At 39.7% G+C, this 7,611-nt stretch overlaps 1 long non-coding RNA gene across 1 annotated transcript in view; it reads right to left on the bottom strand.

Annotated features, from left to right (window-relative positions):
- Window positions 1-2,932, bottom strand: part of LOC109369531 — a 26,366-nt gene extending 23,434 nt beyond the window's left edge. Inside the window, exons 1-2 of the long non-coding RNA XR_004160874.1 lie at window positions 2,770-2,932; window positions 2,508-2,672 (exon numbers count right to left, since the gene is read on the bottom strand). This is a non-coding gene — a long non-coding RNA (uncharacterized LOC109369531). The remainder of the gene's footprint in view (window positions 1-2,507; window positions 2,673-2,769) is intronic.
- Window positions 2,933-7,611: the final 4,679 nt, after the last annotated feature.

Genomic DNA, 7,611 nt, shown 5'->3' with positions numbered 1-7,611 from the left:
TGGCCTTGAACACCTCCAGGGATTTCATCGAAGAATATTTGTTTTTTTATTATATCTCTCTTTGATTATTGCTATTTTTTAAAATGAATATAGTCCCCAGAAAACAGACACAGAAGACAGCAGTGATCTTTGTGAAGAAGCAGCTTTGAAGTCTCCTTTATTTACTAGAAAACTATCATTCCAGATCCTAATAAAGCCCAGAGGTTCAGCTGAGCCCGCTGTACTGCAGCAAGCTTAAATCACAGCTGAAGTGAAAAGAGAGATTCAGATTATGTACTTCCAGAGAAGTGCCCAAGCTCAGAGCAGTAAATAAACACACCTATGAGAGAGAACGGTTTTTCTCCACTCAGCCTATCCCCAGATTTCCTTCTTCACTGCTACATTACCCACATGGCAGATCAGGGCAGAATCACAAAAATTCCTACATTTTTCTTGTGCCCTAATATCACATCCACTCACTGCTGTACATAATCACTTCTGATTAAGGCTGATGAAGAAAACTAATTTCAAGGGATGCAGAAAGTTTAGTCGTCCACACAAAACCATAACAGCTCTTCATTTGTTTTATACCCCAAGGACAGATTTCTGCCTGTAGTCAGCAGCACCGAAGCACATCTTACTCTCAACTGATGGACAAATCTGACTCTCTGAGCTACCTTGCCTTGCTCTGAAAACTGAGATGGCATGGGAAGAGTTTCTACCATCTCCTGTACATAACCATGATTCTCCCAACTCAAGTGTCACACCAAATTTAACCGTCAACTATAAGTAAAATGGATTTAAAGTCTCTGGAGAGTGATGATCTTCTAGAGGGAGAGGCTCCAGTGACTTTTGGATTGCTAAAAAGATGGAGACTTTTTTTTTCCTCTTATGAAATTTGAAAGGATCACAATTTTGTCTTGGGGCCAGGTTGGTTAATTACAATGATTTATCTTTGGTATCTAAACCAAAGATGGTAACTATTAAGAAATAACTAGCAATTATTAAATGTATTTTTAAAGTAAGTATGACCTTTCACCTTACAGATCCAGATTTAATTACTGGAATACTTTCAACTTAAGAAGATTAAAAATCATTTTTCTGGTGGTTAGTAAGACCCACTGTATTGCCCATAAAGAACCATGTCTCTGTTATTCATTAAGTAAAAGTGTTAAAAGGTTTTTATTAAGGGAGGAACAAGTAAATTCATCCCATAAGACAAGCAAGATGTGTATGTGTGGAATAAAACAAGAAATAAAGAGAGAATTAAATATTTTCAAGTTGTTCAATGATGAATTAAACAAAAGTTCAAATACAAAATTTCCTTACCCTTCCTGCTCAAGATTTATACCACTAATCAGCCAAGTTTCAAATCCTTAATATACTAAAGCATTTGCCTTTAAGGCAGCAGCAATTCAAGACTGCTAGCAAAATGAATGTATTTCCATTAGGCAAAATAATTATGTCATATATTCTAACAGTATCTTTGGACTTAAATCTTTTTGGTAAAGGGAACTGTCAATCACCTAAAATTTGATCAAGAATCTTGGTCAGAAACCACCCCATATGTGGAAAGAAAATTGCAAGTGACTTTTCTGTCTCTTGCATTTATCTAAGGTCATTCAAACAAAAATAACATTGAAATGACAGGTCACATTTTGTCCTACAAGTCTGGTGCATTTTGAGGAAGACATTTGAATACTAATTTATGTTTATTAAAGCCAGCAAGAGTACCTATGCAAATTAAAATTCTTCAAATCTCTACATCAGAACTAACTCATGCATTTTAGTGCAACTTTTCAGGGGCTTGCAGGTTTGTAAATGTGAACACAGTAAATCTTTACAGTCCATGATTACTTGGTTGTTGACTTTGAAGTCCTCCGTGCTTCAAAGAGATATGCTTACAGAATAAACACTAAGCATTTCTGCTTGGCCGTGCTTCAAAATCCTCCCCTAAACAGAAACTTGGGAGAAAGGGAGGAGATCCATTTATTGCTGGCTGGTGGGATGGGGCATTTGAAAAGACAGGATGTGCCTAATTGAACTGAAACTTGCAATTACCTAGAATAAAACCCCACCTCATGCAACTAGGCACTTTCAAATGTATAGCTGTTAATATGTTTATGCACATCTCACTTGAAGAGTGAGCCTTGATCTTTTAGACCCTTGGGCTCATTCTGCCACAGTAATAAACCATCTCAGGGGGTTGTAGCTAATTAGGCCCTGGTCTTGCCTATCAGCTACTGGTGACCCTCAAGCAGCACTCTGGGCACCAGTGGCATTGTTGGGGTGAGATCTGGATGGCATGCATGAGAAAGGAATTATGTGGGAGAGCTGAGAAAACATGCAGAACCACTGACATCTGTACAGGCCTCTGTGCACAGGGTGGCCAATTAGCTAATCACTACTTTGCCTTCCTATCAGGGAGTAAATGGAGTCACTGCAGAATTGGTTAAGCCAGTGAACACAGCTGAGCCACTGATGGACACTGCACTCTTAGAAATCAGGGTCATAAAACAAGGTTTTACCTTGGCTGTTGTGTCTGTAAAGCATCATTTGAAGATGGCAAATCCCCCTCCTGCTGCTGTCACAGTTCTGTTCTTCCAATCTTCAAACTGTGGCCTGCAGGTTTCCCTCCTTTGCGAGTCCATAGGCCGTGACCCACAGCTGCTTCTGCAGTCCCACTGCTGTGGCTGCATCAAGTAGGAATACATGGGAGATTAATATAACCATAATCACAGCTGTAATTGCCCATACAGACTTGGTTAAAGCTAATAACAGTGTGCCAACCTCTGGTGAAGTCATATCTTCATTCTGCTGCAGAGGCACAGTTGGGCGTATTCACGCAATGAAGTCCTGGGTTGTGGGCTGCCTTGCAACACAAAACTGTGGAATGATCAATGAGCAAAAAAAGATGCATAAAGAAAATCCATTATGTGCTCCATCAAGTTATCAGATGCTTTGTTCAGAAAAGCAAACCCGTGATGTGGCCTCCCCATCTAGCTCTGGACTATTTACCCTGCTGCTGAGAAAGGGCTATTAAATACCCTGCCTGATATTCCGTTACTAATAGGGATCCCACTTACCTAATTGAAGGGAAATTGTGGGAAAGCACCACTAGAGGTCACTCAAAATTAATTGTTATCCAATTAGCACAATTTGACCCTAAAGTTCAAGATGTTCTACAGCTTTCTTGTTTAAAGTACTATCAATTTTGACTCTTGTCTCTGAGAAAACTCAGAATAGTTGGAGACAGAAAATGTTTTATCAGTTCTCCCCTCATTCCAAGGTTCCTAAATCAGCTTTGCCTTTCCCTCTGCCAGCAGCAAATCATTTCTTCCTCAGCAGTGAGCTTACAGATGCTGACAGTGACGGACCTCCAGAAGTCTTAGAGGAATTCAGAGCTAGCTGTCTTATCTCAAGCACCTGATCGCCCATTTTGAAAATTAGACCAAAATGAATAGTACAACTGAGGGAATATATAGGAAAAAAACAATTTAATCTTTCCAGCATAAAAGCCTTTTTTATTTTTATTTTTTTTCCTTTTTAATATATACATATATATAGAAAATTGTAACCACTGTTGCATGGGAGAATGAGTACATGTTTTTATAACAATTGTTTGACTAAGTAAAAGAGGTTAAAAGCAAAGTTAAAGTTTGATTAATGGGTACGTGTTGAAATATATCTCTGCATGTATTTAATTAAAAGCAGATGTTCTATTTGCAGAGCTTTTGCCATAATCTGTGGTAATGATGATAGCAATTTATTTGTCAAACCCAACAGGAAAAGGGATATCTAATTAGTGTGCTCTATAAGATTAAGCCTACTAACCACTGGTGCACGTGCATAGGTCTCCTGAAGTATGTAATCAGGAGACTGAGTCCTCCCAGTCAGTAAGTAATTCATGATCCTACATAGACCAGAGTGAGGAAACATTCCCAGTGCAGCTTGGTGTGGGAAAACTCATGGGCAGCCACGCTGCCATGAATGATGCTCTATCAATGCTCTTATTTCCTTCCTCATTTCAGGTTACTGATGATCCTCCTATTCTCCCCACGCCTCACTTTCAGCTTAATGGACAAAGGGGAAGATTAGCTACTCAGCTTATCAATATGTATGAACAAGTCAATAGGAAAGATTGTGGCAGTTTCTTGAAATATCCTTCAATAACCTCACAAGACCAGCCAAGAAAGGATGCACAGCACGTGTGCAGCTGCTGAAAAAAATGTTAAAGCATCATAACATGAGCAAGTAATTTATGAGGCTCTAGTCTCCTAATTGTTTCATCAAGGTGATAAATAAATAAATAGATCATCAGCATCTGAAGAGCTGCATGGCTTCATTCTCTGCTTTCTAGAGAGATTAATCTCACAGAGGTAGAAAGACAGTTTGCCACAAAATCATACTCATAGGCTCAAACAAATGGAATTTGGATGTAATTATCATTTTTTAAAACGGTGTGCCATCTTCTGCTTTTCTGCACAGCAGGACAGTGAAGTCAAGGAAAATAACTCTGCATTTATTCTCTCCTTTAAAATCTGTTGCAACTGAATAATAAGAGCTACTGCTTCAAGGTGCTCAAATATCCCAGGCTTCCCTCATCTTCATATACTGCTTCTGTGCTGGTGGTAGTGAAAATCTTGCATCCTTCAGTCACACCTGCCTATTCATCAGAACAAGTTTCACTGTTTGGTGACCACATTGCTCCCTCGCAGGTAATATTTATCTGGGCTTGGACTATGCAGTTAGTCCTCAGCACAAAGATTCAAGATACTCATGTGTTCTCCTTTCTAAAAGGGGATGGATATAAAGAAATAAGGGCTGTTTTACAGAACTCCTAAGTAAAACCCAACATAATCAGAGCCTTTCCCTTCAGAAAACCTCTGCCGTTGGAACTCTTACTCTAAAATGAGTAAAAGTGCCACTGAATATAGTCACTTACTACTGAACATGCACAGAAAAGCTTACTGAGCGCTTCTCATGCAACAAAGCAAGAATAAGATAGTGAGCAGCTGAAGCTGTAAGGCTGAGGTGGAGAAAGAGAGGGAAAGAAAACACGCTAAAGAGGAAACAGAGTTTCTACAAAATGCCAACAGCTGAAGAATCTTACTAGAGAAAATGAAAATCAGGTGGGCTCAGGCAGAGAGCCCTTTCTTTTCATCTCCAAGGAAAATGACAGCTTTTGATATGAAAAGATAGAATTCAATAAGACTCGAAGGTGAGCTACCTAGAGCCAGCAATTGCCCAGCTGGTTTGCCACAAGGGAATTTTTTTTGCTAATTTCATATCCCTCATTCCCTAATCAGTCCGTTCTTCTACCCATTTTTGTCCTATCAGCTATTATGAAATATTTTCAGATAGGACAAATAATTTCCTATTTTGGTCGAAAACAAAGGCTGTTCAGCAACAGAGAAAAGCAAGGTTTCTACCCAGCTGCCACAACACATTTCCAAGAGCTGTTATTCCCTTTAAAAACCTGTCTTTTATTCTGTGTGCCTCATTATCCAAAAGCTGATCTCCAGATTATGACACCTAATAAATTGCAGCCATGATTCTCCCCTCAACCCCCGTATAAACTTAACCCAATAATCAGAAAGTAGGGGGAAAAAATATCAATTTTTCTTTTCTTGATGAAAAAACACATGCACAGACGCTTCTTTCACCAAATATTTACACTGAGCCTTGAATGACTTCATTATTTTTATCAAACTCTAATTTTAAAAGCATTCAGCACTAAAGAATGAATGTAGACTTTCTACATGGGGTTAAAATCTTCATAGAGGTTAAAATCTTCATAGGGGTTTAAAACCACTACCTACACAGTGGGTTTTAGGTGCACTGATTTTTGCAATAGTGCTCAAGCATTGCTTCAAAATGACTACCGAAAGCTGGGGAAAATCAAATAATTCTGATGTATTAGCTGAATTATAAAGCAGTAACAGAGGGCACTGTAATTGAATGTATGGAGATGATGAACATCTGAACTCACACAGCATAAGTCTTTTATTTTAAAATAATCTGTAAACTGCTTTAGCAATTCTCTAAAACTATATAAAGATACAGACAATTCATTTAAAGTGGCACTTTCAATCCAATCTAAAATCACAGGTTTTAAAATGATAAAAAAAATATATGTGTATGATACTAAAAATATTCAATGCTTCTGAATTAAAACATTTTTTCAAAGGCTCTGCTATAGTGATTTCTGGTTGCTTATATCCTGATTTTCCTGGGGAAATTGCGACCAGAACAACTCTTAAGCTCATAGTTCTTTTCTATTCATAGAGTCATAGAATGGCTTGGGTTGGAAGGACCTCAAGGATCACCAACCTCCATATTTAATACTAGACCAGGCTGCCCAGAGCCCCATCCAACCTGGCCTAAACCTATTCCTGGTGAAAAAGTTCAAATATACAAATGAATCCTTTCTTTTAAATAATTGGTTTTGATAGAAGGCTCTCAAATGAACCAATTAACAGAGCATATTTCCTAGCTAAGCTGAAACACAAGAAGACCCAGCTAAAAGTACACAGCCATAGGAGATCTCTGTTGCAAAACTCAATATAAAATTGCAAAACCTTAAGAAAATTGGAAGATTTGGCCAAATCTCTTGAGCAGCATGTTGAACCCCCTCAGCCTTACCCTTGGTACTCCTAAGTTCCAAATGTGTGCCTGAGTAGCCCAATCAGGATCCCTTGTGTGTGACAGAGCACAAGGGACACTGGAGACATCTTTACTTCATCTGTTGGGTTCTGATGCTGGCCAAGATCTTTTGCACTTTGCTTTTGTTGCATTTACCACGAGCTCATAAACTGCATGCACAAATCTCAGCACGCACAGCCACCCACCCAGCACTGCCTGCTTTGTGCCCTGCAGGAAATTCAGAAGGGAATTGTTTCGAGAGGACGTGCTGTGATTGCTGTTTCTTCTGATGTCACACTGAAAGGAACATGAGATTATAGGCCAAGCCATTTGTAATGGTTGCAGTGGAGAGCTCCCATAAGCACTTCTTGCATGCCGATTTCTGCTGCCATCACACACATGGTAAATCCTGGAACTCCTACGGCTTGGAAGCTGTCCCAGGCAGGGCACAAAAAGGAGACTGGGAATCACAGGCTGGAATCAAAACCCCTACATTTAGTGACAAATCTTGGACAGGAATTCAAGCCTCAGAAGACAGAGGTGCTCTGCTGGTATTATCTGGTAATATGGAGCTAACTACAGATAAGAAGGCTCTCTGTGTCCAGAAAAGAAGCCATTGGATTGGATTATATCAGACTGAGACATGAAGGATTAGTGAATAGGCAGCCTGACAGCACTGCTTTGTTGGTTACATGCATCCAAACCTTACCCAAGAACGGCGTGTTTGTAAACTAAACTTGCAATTTAGAGATCACAGAATCACAGAATTGTAGGGGTTGGAAGGGACCTCTAGAGATCATCGAGACCAACCCCCCTGCCAAAGCAGGTTCCCTACACCAGGTTGCACAGGTAGGCGTCCAGGCGAGACTTGAATATCTCCAGAGAAGGAGACTCCACAACCTCCCTGGGCAGCCCGTTCCAGTGCTCCGTCACCCTCACCGTGAAGAAGTTCTTACGCACATTCATGCGAAACTTCCTACGCTGCAG

This window comes from Meleagris gallopavo, chromosome 11 (assembly GCF_000146605.3).
Source record: "Meleagris gallopavo isolate NT-WF06-2002-E0010 breed Aviagen turkey brand Nicholas breeding stock chromosome 11, Turkey_5.1, whole genome shotgun sequence".
NCBI classification, from domain to species: Eukaryota; Metazoa; Chordata; class Aves; order Galliformes; family Phasianidae; genus Meleagris; species Meleagris gallopavo.
This window is presented reverse-complemented; position numbering and strand designations above follow the sequence as displayed.